Genomic DNA, 13,690 nt, shown 5'->3' on the forward strand with positions numbered 1-13,690 from the left:
CGTGCTTGCTTAAATAAGATTCCTTTTAGGATCAAGGCTAATTTTCCTTAAAGAACGAAGGATCTTTTCCCAAATTCATACAGTTTTTCTGCAGCAAGCTTTTAGCTCTTGGATAGGGTGTTTGGAAGTGAAACTTTAAACCAGGCAGATGTAATTCTCCTGGGAAGAGACTGCAAAAATCAACACAGTTTCAAAAAAAGTGAGCAGCGAGTAAAATTAACCATTACTTCTGTTTATTTAGGTAATTGAGCTTGACACAGTGGTGTGTCTGACAAGTGGGTTTGTGTTTTCTATTCTATTAAATACAGATACGACACTCAAAGCTGTCGCTGGCCGTCGGAGAATATTTGTTTCAGTTTAGGCTTTGGAAATTGTGTAAGTGTGGATAGATCACGATGCGGGCAGCAGCGTAAGAAAACTACCCAGTAAACCAGTATCTCTTTCCCTGGACAGCTGGCGCAGTTTGTTCTGTTTAAGTTAGAATCAAGAGTGAAAACCATGAAAAATTATTAATAGGTCTATTAAGAGTCAATAGCTACTACCTTTTAATTCTGTAATTGATGTTGTTATCCCTTTAGAGGTTTTTTTTTATTGAATGATTATTGTATGGGCTGCTTGGGTGTTATTAGCAGGCTTTATTGTAAGCTGGAAACACATTTGCAAGATTCAAAGGGAGGATGAAAATTCCAAAAAACCCATTCTGAAAAAAACCTGCAATTGAGATAAATTGTATATAAAATGAACAAAGATTTTCTGTTTTAAAGATATCAATAATATTTAGTGACATGTAACAATATTGTAATTGTAGCCATGCCAAGCTTTTTTGATCAAAACTTCCCAGAAATGTAATGTCTGTACAGAGCCAAAAGTTCTAATAAGCTTTTAAGTAAACTTTGATTTAGTTAAGTGTAGACGCCGCCCAGACCGAGAAAGAAGCCTTTGCTGATACAGATAATTTAGTCCTCTTGGGAAGCTCCCATATTCAGGTAACGTTGAGCTTGATGAGCTGTGTGAAAGAAACAGCTACACCTATTAGCAGAGCAGTTTCAAGGCACATCAAGGCTCTTCCACGTACAAACCATCTTCTCAGTAGAGCAGAGATGTAGAGGAGGCCTTTTGGGAGCCGACTTTGAGAGCAACTCGATACGTGATGCCATCACTTTGGGAGGGAATTGGATGAAGCAGCCTCGCGAGAGATTTATGTCTGGTTTTCCTTAGGCCCTTTGTTTTATATAAAGTGTGCTGAAGAAAAAGCCCTCTGTGAAGAAAGTTCATTTAGGTTGGCCGATGTCTGCGTTTCAGCTGTCCAGCTACGTAACAGAAAGGGAATTTTCAGGGGCGGGAGCCCAACGGGCTGGTGGGGGCTGAGGGTGGCGCAAGGAGCAGTGTTGTACGTGGTGTCCGGGGTGAGGGCACCTGCGCCTCCTCTGCCTGTTACTCACCTTGACATCTATCTTCTGGGCAAGAACCACCTTTCTCCTGTCCTTTCACGGCCCAACTGTCGTATTCAATCTTCTAAATGCCTGTGTAATATGAACAGTGCTTTTTTAAAAATTCCGGTGATTTGCCAGTTCAGAGGGGATCAATGATCCGGTTTATTCCCTCCAGCTCTAGCCAGCATGCGTACAAATATTTTGTTTAAAATGAGCTCCTGGGCCCTAGTCCTGGATTGCTATTCAGGCAACAAAATAAGGGATGGAATTCTCCAAGTCATCGGCTCCCATTTGGCCTTGCTGGCACTTTTTTGATTCCAAATTTTTTTGAAAATTAGACCACATATTTAAGTGCTTAAGTGCTTAGACGTGGATTTGATTCTTAAATTTAGGCACCAACCTCTTTTATTTTTTTAAGTCCTTCATTTGCCAGACTCCTAAGTGGAAGCAGAATAGAGAGTTGTCTAAATCACCCTGGCTGTGTATTTGTAAGCAATTGAAAAGTGCCTTTTCATGTACGGCCATCTATGTGTAAAATCATAGGAAGAAAGCAGCAAAAGTGACTGCTGACTAATGCATTAAGAGCAACGTTTTAAACAAAATGAGTGCAAGAAAGGCTGCAGAGGCTGGAAATGGTAGAAGTCAGCGAGGTAAAAGGTCTACCTGAGAAGATGCGAGAAAGGCTGGGCTCTGCTGGGCTCTGGAGCCACAGTCTTTTTTTTTCTTCATGCTCCGTCCATTCCTGCAAGTCTGTCGCCTGTTACCTCCCACCAGTTGCACCTTGTGTGGTGGTTCTTCGGGGCAGGGTTTCTGTCTGTAGGCTGTGGCCCACCATGACATGCATGAGAACGGAGGGATGACGTCTGGCCACGCCAGGGTGGTGGTGTTTCTGTTGTTCTCTCCCGTTTCCTTTTCAGTGGTGGGTGAGAACTGCGGGTGTGCTCTTTGGCAGTGAACAAAGAATACCAGAAGGCTGCCAGATACTGGCTTTGTCCACCTATTTCTGATCACTTCAGGTAAATGAAACAGAAGAGCAGAAGGTGTCAGGAGGATGTCCGTCTGCTGTCAGCTCCCCAGTGGTGTGAAGAAAGCTGTGCAACCAACTCTTTGGTGCCACTTGGGGGTGGGAGGGAGGGGAACACAAACACGCTGAATGAAGATGACTGTTTAAATGGGAGGGGATGTTACTGAGGACTGGCCGGAATGCAAGAATTTTGTGTTACAATAAAACTGAGGTTTGACTTCTGTTTTTGTTCCACGTTAGAAAAAAAACAGAAACCTTTTCACTGCTGAAACAGCCATGCCCACGAGGTCGAACACACACTGGATTACCAGTAACCTAATGACTGAGTCATTTCCCTGGTTTGTAGGAGATCGAGGTTTAAGTGAAGTAGTCTACCTGATTAGGAGAGAGACTTTGAACCTGAGTCTCTCATATTCCCGGCAAGTGACCTAACCATCATGGTGCTGAGTCGGCCTCTGGCCCACGGACGGCTGGAAAATGAGAGAACTCAATAGGAGAGACTGGCCAATTAGCTTTGATAGGTTGGGTTTCTCTCCCACTAAAATTCCCTAAAATAAGCCCAACCCCGAGAAAGCTCCAGTGAAACAAATGCTTTTCTGTGGAAAGCATCTGGCTTTTATGGATCCTAATGACTGCACTATTAATTGTGGTCTTTCACAACCAGGACATGGACTTTACCATTTATTTAATATAAAGTGGCTCAGAGGCATTAAAAATAATGAAGTAATTTGCATCTTTTCCAGCTAACAAATCTGGAATTTTACAGGGAAAGTAAAACACGAATCTGCCTTCGGTGCTTGCTCCCTTTCTTTGCTCGCTAATGCACTTCATGTTGTGTGGATGTGAATGGTTTCTCAGGGCTTTGAGGCAGCTCAGGACAGCAGGCAACGCAGGCAGCTGCACAGAACAGGCAATTTTATGGAGCTTTTCCTGGGTCTGAAAAGGCGAAGGTGGGCTCTTTTACTCTGTCTGCCTCCTCTGTGCACCACTTTCCCTACCAGCAGAGTCTAGCGAGGGAAAGGTCAGGGTTCATGTGTGGGTTTGGGCAGCTCTGTTCCACATAGCCTTCCCCCTTCTTCTTTCTACCTCACATAAGAGCAGCACCCACCTGCTCATCCTGGCCATCTTCTTTTCCTCTCTGGAGGAAGAGGCACCTCCTGAGTTGTGGCTGCTCTTGGGAGGAGGCATGAGGGGAAGCAGCACCTCTCCTGTGAGGACCGGCTGAGAGAGTTGGGGTTGTTCAGCCTGGAGAAGAGAAGGCTCAAGGGAGACCTTATAGCAGCTTTCCAGTATCTGAAAGGAGCCTACAAGAAAGCTGGAGAGGGACTTTTTACAAGGACATGTAGTGAGAGGACGAGGGGTAATGGCTCCAAACTGGAAAAGGGTAGATTTAGATTAGATATCGGGAAGAAATTTTTCACTGTGAGGGTGGTGAGACACTGGACCAGGTTGCCCAGAGAAGCTGTGGATGCCCCATCCCTGGAAGTGTTCAAGGCCAGGCTGGATGGGGGTTTGAGCCTAGTAGGAGGTGTCCCTGCCCATGGCAGGGGGTTGGAACTAGATGATCTTTAAGGTCCCTTCCAACCCAAACCATTCTGTGATTCTTTTTTCAGAGTAGAGTCAAGGTGGAGGCAGGAGGGAGTGGTGGGGGATGAGAGGAAGCTCATGCAAAACTGGTTCTGTCCTAAAGAGCGAGTGAAGGAGAGAGCCTCAGGTGAACACCTGAGGGAAGGCAGTATGGACTGAACTACCTACGGGGACCAAAATCATCCCAATTTCCTCAAGTGCAGATGGACCAGGTGAAGAAACTTCTGAAATCCTTGCTGTCTCTGCAGAGCCCGGTTCCCAGCTTTACCCTCTGATGGTCACCCGAGAAAGTCGCTGCACACATGGACGTCTGCAGGGGCAGGCCACAGCTCAGGTAACAGCCATGAGAAAAGGGAGAAGCCAGGAAGTATGTTGGCCTGGCACAGTTTTCTTTTTAAGGAGGAACACAGAGAAAAAACTTGAAGAAATTATTTTGGTGCTTCTTATAATTCAATTTAAGTTCTGTATTGTGTAAACAATATATGGAAATTACTTAAAGGAAGAGAAGGATGAGAAGAGAGGTCCTTGCTTCTGTACGAGTCAGTGGGAGCTGGAGACGTGGTCCATCCTAGAAAGTCTTCCTTCTCTTGGCAGTTTGAAAGGAGAAGAAACATTGCTTAGACACTTTGCCTTTCTTTCAAGGACAACTTGATGTATCAGCAAAATACTGGAGTGATAACTGAGCTTGAATAAACTGAATTCAAGATATCTTGAATTATCTTGCAGGCATATGGCTGCATAATCACTTCTTCACAATCAATTAACTTAGCACCTTGCTCCTAGTATTGTCACTTGGCTCAGAGGGCAAATGCATGTAGCTTGTAAGGAAGATGCATGCCGTTTCAGCAACAACAGGTCTGAAAACATTGGGTGATTTTTCTTACCTGCTTAAGGTTGGTGGATTTGGGGTTTTGTATATGATTATAGCTGGGTTGAGTTTCCCTTATTATGCTTATCTTTGTGTTATTAGTAACGTGTCTTATCTCCCGAGTCATTCAGTCTGTGAGGTTATGACTTTTTTTTTTCCCCCCTTTAAGTGGTTTAAAATCTCTCTGGTGAAATCTGCATGCAGAAAATAGGTAAGTTTGCTGGAAATTAATTATTTTCCCCTTGTGCAGTGGAAGGGGAGTTACCCAATCTGTTACAATGAGAGAAATCTTGCTAAAATGTGGGCAATGGCGTAATTTTGTGACTACCGTGAAGCAGCCTGCCAGTCTGTGACTTTTGTTATTGACTGGGCTCAGCAACATGATGCAATTCAGTAATTTAGGCTTTTTCTGCTTCAGATTTCTCAAATGTAAAACAGGATCAGCGGAATCTGCTGTGCCCAAAAAATCACTGCTCATGGGTGCCGCCGTGAAATTAATACACCGCTTATCAGTTTGATCCTGCTTAACTTCATAAATATTATATTACTAGTTGGCTCATCAACCAGCTACATCTCTCTGGGGAAAGAAGTAATTTCTGTGTCCAATCATTTCTCACAGGTAACAAGAAATTTATGTCATGTGGGTCACCCCAGTCAGTGCTCTGGGTGACGGGAAAGTGTAGGGGAAATTTGGCAGAATTCATGTATGTTTTATACAGGCTCCGGATGTTTTAAGCATTCTATGTGTTTGTTGAAAAAAAAAAAAAAGGTCTTAATATTTGAGGTGGTTATTAATTTATTTGCTCAAACTGAACTTTATGATGAATAGTTAATGGTTATGTTAGCATGTCTTGCTAACCTAAAACTTCCATTAATTATGCATGGTTTATTTTCTATACACATCAAGAGCTTTTGATCCTGTAGTCTGCATTGAGTTTATAAAGGATAATCTGCCATCTACGTTAAGACAATAAATGTAATTGAAATATGTTGCATGTAGAATTTTTATATGATCAACTGCAAAATGATAGATCACACAGCAAAGGAATGTGGAATAAAGTATAAAAAGTGCTTGAAGGAGAAAAGGAGAAGTATTCCTGAATGTTAGAAGGGTCACAGCTAATCCTGAGATGAATTATTCTGTATACTGAGAGTTGGATTCAGCTTTGATTTAACTCAGCAGGAGGTTTTATTTTGATCTAAACGTGAACTTGGTGTTCTGAGTTTTGGGTCAATGATTACATTCTGTTAAAATACCAATTTGTATTCTATAAATCTATTTTAGACCATTTTCATTTATAACCATAGTTTTCTATATATTGAAAGTGCTGTATTGCCAAATACCTTGCAATGAATCAGACACACAACAATTCAAGTGTTCAAAGTGCAAGACAAAATAAGAAACTGATTTAAAATTTTCTCTTATTTTTAAACGTTTTTTCCATCACAAGTCTGGAAAGTAAGCGACTGAATTTTTTTAATTATCATTAAGCAGCTCTGGTATAATTTATGTTAAGAGGTTTTGGCCTGTTTATGTGTGCTGGAATTTGCCAAAATTAGTAATGCGATATTCCATCTTTAGCAAGCCTATAGAGCAATAAATAATGACACAGGACTGTATGTGAGTGTTGTTAGTTTAATTTTTTTTTTGTGGTGTTCATGAAATGCAACAATCTTCCAACCCAAATTCTGCAGTATTAGGCAGCAAGTTGTACTCTGAACTAAACCAGATGCTGATCAGCTCTGTTCCTATTATCGACTTGGGGCAGAGATGGTAACCAGACCTTATTTGCAATGGTAACATTTGGAACAGATTAACAGCAGTTAGGCTGAAATGAGAAACCTCCACTTTACTGAAAAGGTTGAAAACATGTAGTGCTGTAAAAATCAGGACGTCTGTAGTATGTTAGGTAGGAATAAATAAGTTAACTGTAGGCCACACTTTCCCCTTTGCAGGATGCGTTGTTTCCAGTTTATGAGTGGCTCTTTGAAAGGACATGTTTATGAGGTATAGTGAGGTTTAAGTCCTGATAAACCATCTACTTGATGAGGTATAGTATATCCGAACTGGCTGCGCTTGTGCATTGTGAGAGATCCCTCCCCAGAGCCAAGCTGTACAGAAGATTTTTGCCTGGGGGACAAATCCCACAGGCTCTCCCAAGGCCCAGGGGCCCAGGATGCTTTTGAATGCCAGCCTTCTGCCACATTCAAAAAGCAAACCCAATGAGGAACGTGCCCCAGAGGTGCCCAGCTGAGCACATGGAACACATGGTGGCCGGTACGCTGCACGCTGGGCTGGAGATGTTTCTCTGTGCCTGCTCTTGGTGTCTCAGGGGATTCACTGGGAACTGGAAGGCTTCAGTGGGAGTGTAGAGAAGTCCTAACGTGCTTTAGGCTAAGAATGGCCTCATCACCTGTTTGTGAGGGTTGTACAGCTACGGCTGCAACGATAAACTTCTACAATGCGTTATTTCTGGTGCTGTATTACCTTCCTCCTTGTACCCTATGCTTTTTTATTGGGAATATTGCTTTAGCAGGAATCGAATAGCAGGCTTCAGGCATAAGGCGAGAGTCTTTCTGGAAAAGTCATTCAGAGATGTCGCTGGGTTCTCACTGTGTCACCTGTCTGCGTGGTTTTTCCATGAGACTAGTTTGAAAACATGGTATTCGGGTTTGCAAAGAGTAAAAGCTTTTTGAGAACTCACATGCAAGGCTTCTATTTAAACATAGTTATTAACCACTGTATGTACGGATGAAGCTAGGACATTAATTACCCTGGTAATCTGGTCAAATTGTTCATACAGTAGCCAGGTCAGCCAAGGAAATCGCCAACCACAGCTGTGCGCACAGAGAGCTACGCTGGGAAAAGAACCAACAGCGAGGTGCTTCACTCACGGGTGGAGGCTGTCGTGGTGGTGCTGGGCGCTCGCCACAGAAAGCTAAATGGGAAATTAAACCTAATCCGCTGTAATTACATTGGGTAAGCTACCACACAGATTTCAGTTCAGTTTATGTTGACTTGAAACAGATTTTGGATAAGTGTATAGTGTGGCTGGAGCGGTAGCTGTGGCTCAGCTATGATGAGTTCCTACATGTGAGTGTAACTTTCTACAGGTGAAAGTTATAAACCTTCTTTAGGGAGCAGCAAAGGCCACTCGTGTCTTTGGGGAAGGGACAAATTCATAACGATGTACTGCTCTGGCCAGGTGCGCAGCCGTGAGGGATGGGCTTGGCCTTCTCTGTAGGAAGGTGAGAGGAGCCAAGGTGCGGCCAGGCGGAGCAAGGACAGCACTGGGATGAAGAGCACTGTCAGGAAGGTAGCTAGAAAAGACACCAAGACATGGGAACATTTGCTCCATGCAAGCCATTTAGAGATATAGTCTAAAGCGTCTCTAACTATGGATAGCAACTGAAGGGATCCTGGAAGCACGGGATGACTGCCCGTCTGTAACGCTGAGTCCACGTGCGGCAGGTACATGCTGGTGGTACACGCTGACCCACGCTGCTGAGAGCCCAGGATTTCGCTCCTGACGTTCAGTCACAAAAAAGGGGTTGCCTTCTGTCTTTGAGCAAGGACTTGCTTGTGTCCACCCAACGTGGATGTGAGACAAGTTCTGGTTTGTGAGTGGGTTCGGGCATGCCTTGGACGTAGTTCTGTAGAAATGGGGGTTGCATTTTTCCCTCCAGTAGCGCACAGCTGCAGCTCACAGCTCCTGAGTGAATCCACTTACAGGTCACCCCAGGGTGTGGGTTTACGTCATTATTTTTGCTCCTTCCAAAATTTATTATAGAAAGTACGTTTGTCATTTTCTTAACCTTCTAGGTATTTGGACATTAGGAAAACTGATCAAGCTTTTCTTGAATTACAGGTCAGCGTGAAGCCACCCCTGGCCGTGGTGTTACTTAGAAGCTGGTCTGACTTTCAGGTTGTAGCTGGACGTCTTCCATGCTCCCTGTATTTCAAATCAGAAAAGAATATTTTCAGATGGAGAAGAAAAGCTGTGAATACTTTGCAAGTAATAGTATTTTCCATGTAAAAGTGAAAAAGTAGTGAAATAATAAGCTGTTAGTATTTTAAAGCATGACCTGCTTTTAGATGGTGTATATGGGGAGCTCACAGGAGGGATGAATTTTACCTCCCAGGCTTGGAGGGAAGCAGCATATGGCACTGGCCCCGCAGAAACAGGCAGGCGGGCAGCTCTGAGGCACCGTGGACGTAGCTGTCTGTGATTGAGGAGGATTTTGATCTGACACTGAATTTAAAGTACCCAGCATAAGCGCACAGTGCAAGATGGTGAAGCCAGAGCATAACGTTAGCAGTCTGCGGCTCGGCATGCCACTACACAGGGCTGCGTGGCTGTGGTGTGAATACCTCCTAGACCGAAATGGTTGCAACCATTTCATAAAGCGGGAGCGTTGCTACAAGCAAGAGAGGCAGAGTTTTGAAGAGAAAACCTGCAGCGACACTGTTGCATAGAAAGTTTTGTGTGCGCGGCCCTTCACATCTCTGCATTTCTTCATCCCTGAGACAGACAGTGGGTGTAAGGTGGTGTAACGTGGCACTGCTCGGCTGTCATTTCAGCAGCTGCCAGAACTGTTACCAAGTCTCATTTCTTGAGAGTGACATTTTTGCTCATCCGTTACCCTGGTCACTTGAAAAGTTTTGCTGGGCAGTGGCGTATTTCCATAGGCAATCTTCTGCTCTGAAGACAAAATTGTACTATTTCTAGCTCCTGCATTTTAACTTCTCCATGCTTTACCTTTGCAATGAGCATTCCTCTTGTAAAGAGTTCCTTAACACTCTTTAACCCCTTTCTAAATATAGAGTCAGAATCATAGAATGGTTTGGGTTGGAAGGGAACAGATAGTTCCAACCCCCCTGCCATGGGCAGGGACACCTCCCACTAGACCAGGCTGTTCAAAGCCCCATCCAGCCTGGCCTTGAACACTTCCAGGGATGGGGCATCCACAGCTTCTCTGGGCAACCTGTTCCAGTGCCTCACCACCCTCACAGTAAAGAATTTCTTCCTTAGATCTAGTCTAAATCTACCCTTTTCCAGTTTGAAGCCATTGCCCCTAATCCTATCGCTCCACTCCCTGATAAAAAGTCCCTGCCCATCTTTTCTGTAGGCCCCCTTTTAGTACTGGCTGCTGTAAGGTCTCCCTGGAGCCTTCTCTTCTCCAGGCTGAACAACCCCAACTCTCTCAGCCTGTCTTCATAGGAGAGGTGCTCCAGCCCTCTAGTCATCTTCATGGCCCTCCTCTGAACTAGCTCCAACAGGTCCACGTCCTCCTTATGTTGGGGGCTCCAGAGCTGGATGCAGTACTCCAGGTGGGGTGTCGTGAGAGCAAAGTAGAGGGGAGAATCACCTCCCTCGACCTGCTGGCCATGCTTCTTTTGATGCAGCCCAGGATGTGGTTGGTTTTTTGGGTTGCGAGTGCACATTGCCAGGTCATGTTGATTTTCTCATCAACCAACACCTCCAAGTCCTTCTCCTCAGGGCTGCTCTCAATCCATTCTCTCCCCAGCCTGTATTTGTGCTTGAGGTTGCCCCAACCCACATGCACTTGGCCTTCTAGAACTTCATGGGGTTGGCACAGGCCCACCTCTCAAGCTTGTCCAGGTCCCTCTGGATGGCTTGGTGTCATCTGCAAACTTCTTGAGGGTGCACTCAATCCCACTGTCCATGTTGCCAACAAAGATATTAAACAGCACTGGTCCCAATACCAACCCCTGAGGAGCGCCACTTGTCACTGGTCACCACTTGGACATTGAGCCGTTGACCACAACTCTTTGAGCGTGACCATCCAGCCAATTCCTTATCCACTGAGCAGTCCATCTGTCAAATCCGTGTCTCGCCAATTTAGAGACGAGGATGTCGTGTGAGACAGTGTCAAATGCTTTGCACAAGTCCAGGCAGATGATGTCAGTTGCTCTTCCCTTATCCACCAATGCTGTGACCCTGTCATAGAAGGCCACCAAATTTGTTGGGCATGATTTGCTTTTAGTGAAGCCATGTTGGCTGTCACCAATCACCTCCTTATTTTCCACGTGTCTTAGCATAGTTTCCAGGAGGATCTTCTCCATGAAGTTGCTGGGCACAGAGGGGAGACTGGCTGGTCTGTAGTTCCCCAGGTCTTCCTTTTTAACATGGTTCTTCATTCTCCCAGTCCCTGCCCTTGCCTTCTGCAACTTGGGCAGTGTGCCTAGAGCACTTGCTGGTGAAGACTGAGGCAAAAAAGTCATTGAGTACCTCAGCCATCTCCATATCCCAGGTAACCAGATCTCCTGTTTCCTTCCAGAGAGGACCCACATTTTCCCTAGTCTTCCTTTTATCACTGATGTACCTGTAGAAACTTTTCTTGTTGCCCTTGATGTCCCTGGACAGATTTAACTCTATCTGGGCTTTAGCTTTCCTAACCTGATCCCTGGCTGCTCGGGCAATTTCTTTGTATTCTTCCCAGGCTATGTGTCCTTGCTTCCACCCTCTGTAGGCCTCCTTTTTGCTTTTGAGTTTGTCCAGGATCTCGTTGTTCATCCATGCAGGCCTCCTGGCATTTTTGACCAGCTTCCTCTTTCCTGGGATGCATCACTCCTGAGCTTGGAGGAGGAGATCCTTGAATATTAACCATCTTTCTTGGGCCCCTCTTCCCACCAGGGCTTTATCTCACGGTACTCTGCCAAGCAGATCCCTGAAGAGGCCAGAAGTCTGCTCTCCTGAAGTCCAGGGTAGTGAGCTTGTTGTGCGCCCTCCTTGCTGCACTAAGGATCTTGAACCCCACCGCATGATAGTCACTGCAGTCAAGGCTGCCCTTGAGCTTCACATTCCCCACCATCCCCTCCTTGTTGGTCAGAACAAGGACCAGCATGTCACCTCTCCTCATTGGCACTTCTATCACTTGCAGAAGGAATTTTTTCATTGATGCATTACAGGAACCTCTGGATTGCTTATGCCATCCTGTGTTGTCCCTCCAAAAGATATTGGGGTGGTTGAAGTCCCCCGTGAGGACCAGGGCTTGTGAACGTGAGGCTGCTCCTATCTGTCTATAGAGGGCCTTGTCCACTTGGTCTTCCTGGTCGGGTGGCCTGTAGCAGACCCCCCCACTGTAATATCACCTTCACCTGTGTTCCCTTTAATACTGACCCCTAAGCTTTTGGTCAACTCGTCATCCATCCCCAGCGGGAGCTCCATGCACTCCAGCTGGTCACTGACACAGAGGGAAACACCCCCTCCTCATCTCCCCTGCCCGTCCTTCCTGAAGAGCCTGTATCTTTCCATTCCAACACTCCAGTCACAGGAGTCATCCCACCATGTCTCCATGATGCTGATAAGATCACAGCCCTGCAGGCGTGCGCACATCCCTAACTCCTCTTGTACATAAGCCCTTGCTGTTAAAGGTCCATTTTGCCTATTGTGAGAAATCTGCTGTACTGGAATTAGTGACTGAGTCTTAAATATGGAGTTGATATGCTGTAAAATCTCAGTCACAGTTTGCAATAGATTTAGATTTAAATCCAGAAAAAATGTAATTGCGGGATAAAAATTGGCGATGTTCGCAGCCTAGGAATTGTGTTTCAGGCTTTGGAAGGAAAATGGTTTGGCTTATTTTTTTCCACTTGCAGGAACACTGTTATTTGCTGACTTAATGGTTTCAGATGCTGTTAAATGAAAAAAATATTTCTGGAGTAAGTGTATTTTGCAGGTGCTTTGTCCTGGGGTGTCTCTCGGAGTTTTACAGGATGACTATTTGTGAAAGCAACAGGTCACAAACCTTCATAAAGTGGCTTCCAGCCAGCCCGGAGGGAGCAGCCGCAGCTGCTGGTGTGCGTGTGCGCAACTGCCTCGGTGGGGTGTCACCAGCCTGCCCAGCCCTTTCCCTCACTGGCTGCGTGACCACGTGCAGTGATTCCTTTGGAAAAAACTGTGTTCCGTGCAAAGCAGAAGTAAAAGGATTTAGGTCTTGCAGTCTCATGGACAAATGACTCTGGGCGTTGCACATGGGCAGCCCAGTCTTAACTGAAATATCGACTGGACTTAATTACCACAACTGGAACGTAGCTGGGCGCCCAAACCAGTGGTTAGCTGGGAGAGGTTTGCTCTCAGCAGCAGCCTGTGGGCCTCTCAGGTGATGAGCAAGAGAGAATGTTTTACATATTGTAGGATTTAAAAAAAAAAAAAGTTTTTGCTTCCTCAGACAGTTTTTATTTTTTATATGTATAACAAAACATATTATTTTGACTGTCTCAGGCATGCATTTAGGTGAGCTATGAGCTTCATTAAAAAGGAAAAGCGTCCTTTTCATGGTGATGCTAATTCAGAGGAACCGCTCTCCTCCCCTTTCCCTCTCTCTGAATGAGGAGGCAGAGCCCTCAGTGTGAACTGCACTGAAAATGACTGGAACACTGAAATTCAGTGGAGTGAGAGCTCCTCTGTCAGAGACTACTGACGGTTTTCCTCTCCCTCCACTCCATCTTGCTATGGACAAGGCAAATTTGATTAATAGACATTTCAACTGCCTCTGTTAAGAAACCCCAGAACCTACCATTTGATCATGTGCTCTGAAGTTTCAGCACATGTAGCTGTGAGGTGGAAGCTGCCTTGGAAAGCTGAGGTCTGCTCTGTCCCTTACCACTGCCTACGGCTTGTAGTCACTCCCAGGAACAACTGACTTTCCTTGAGGAATGGTAAGAACTGACCATACGCACATCTGAAGTGACCCAAGTAAATAACTTCTTTTAAAGACATGATTACTTTTCTGACTTTCATTTGTTTAGGA

Source organism: Larus michahellis, chromosome 2, assembly GCF_964199755.1.
Source record: "Larus michahellis chromosome 2, bLarMic1.1, whole genome shotgun sequence".
Classification (NCBI taxonomy): domain Eukaryota; kingdom Metazoa; phylum Chordata; class Aves; order Charadriiformes; family Laridae; genus Larus; species Larus michahellis.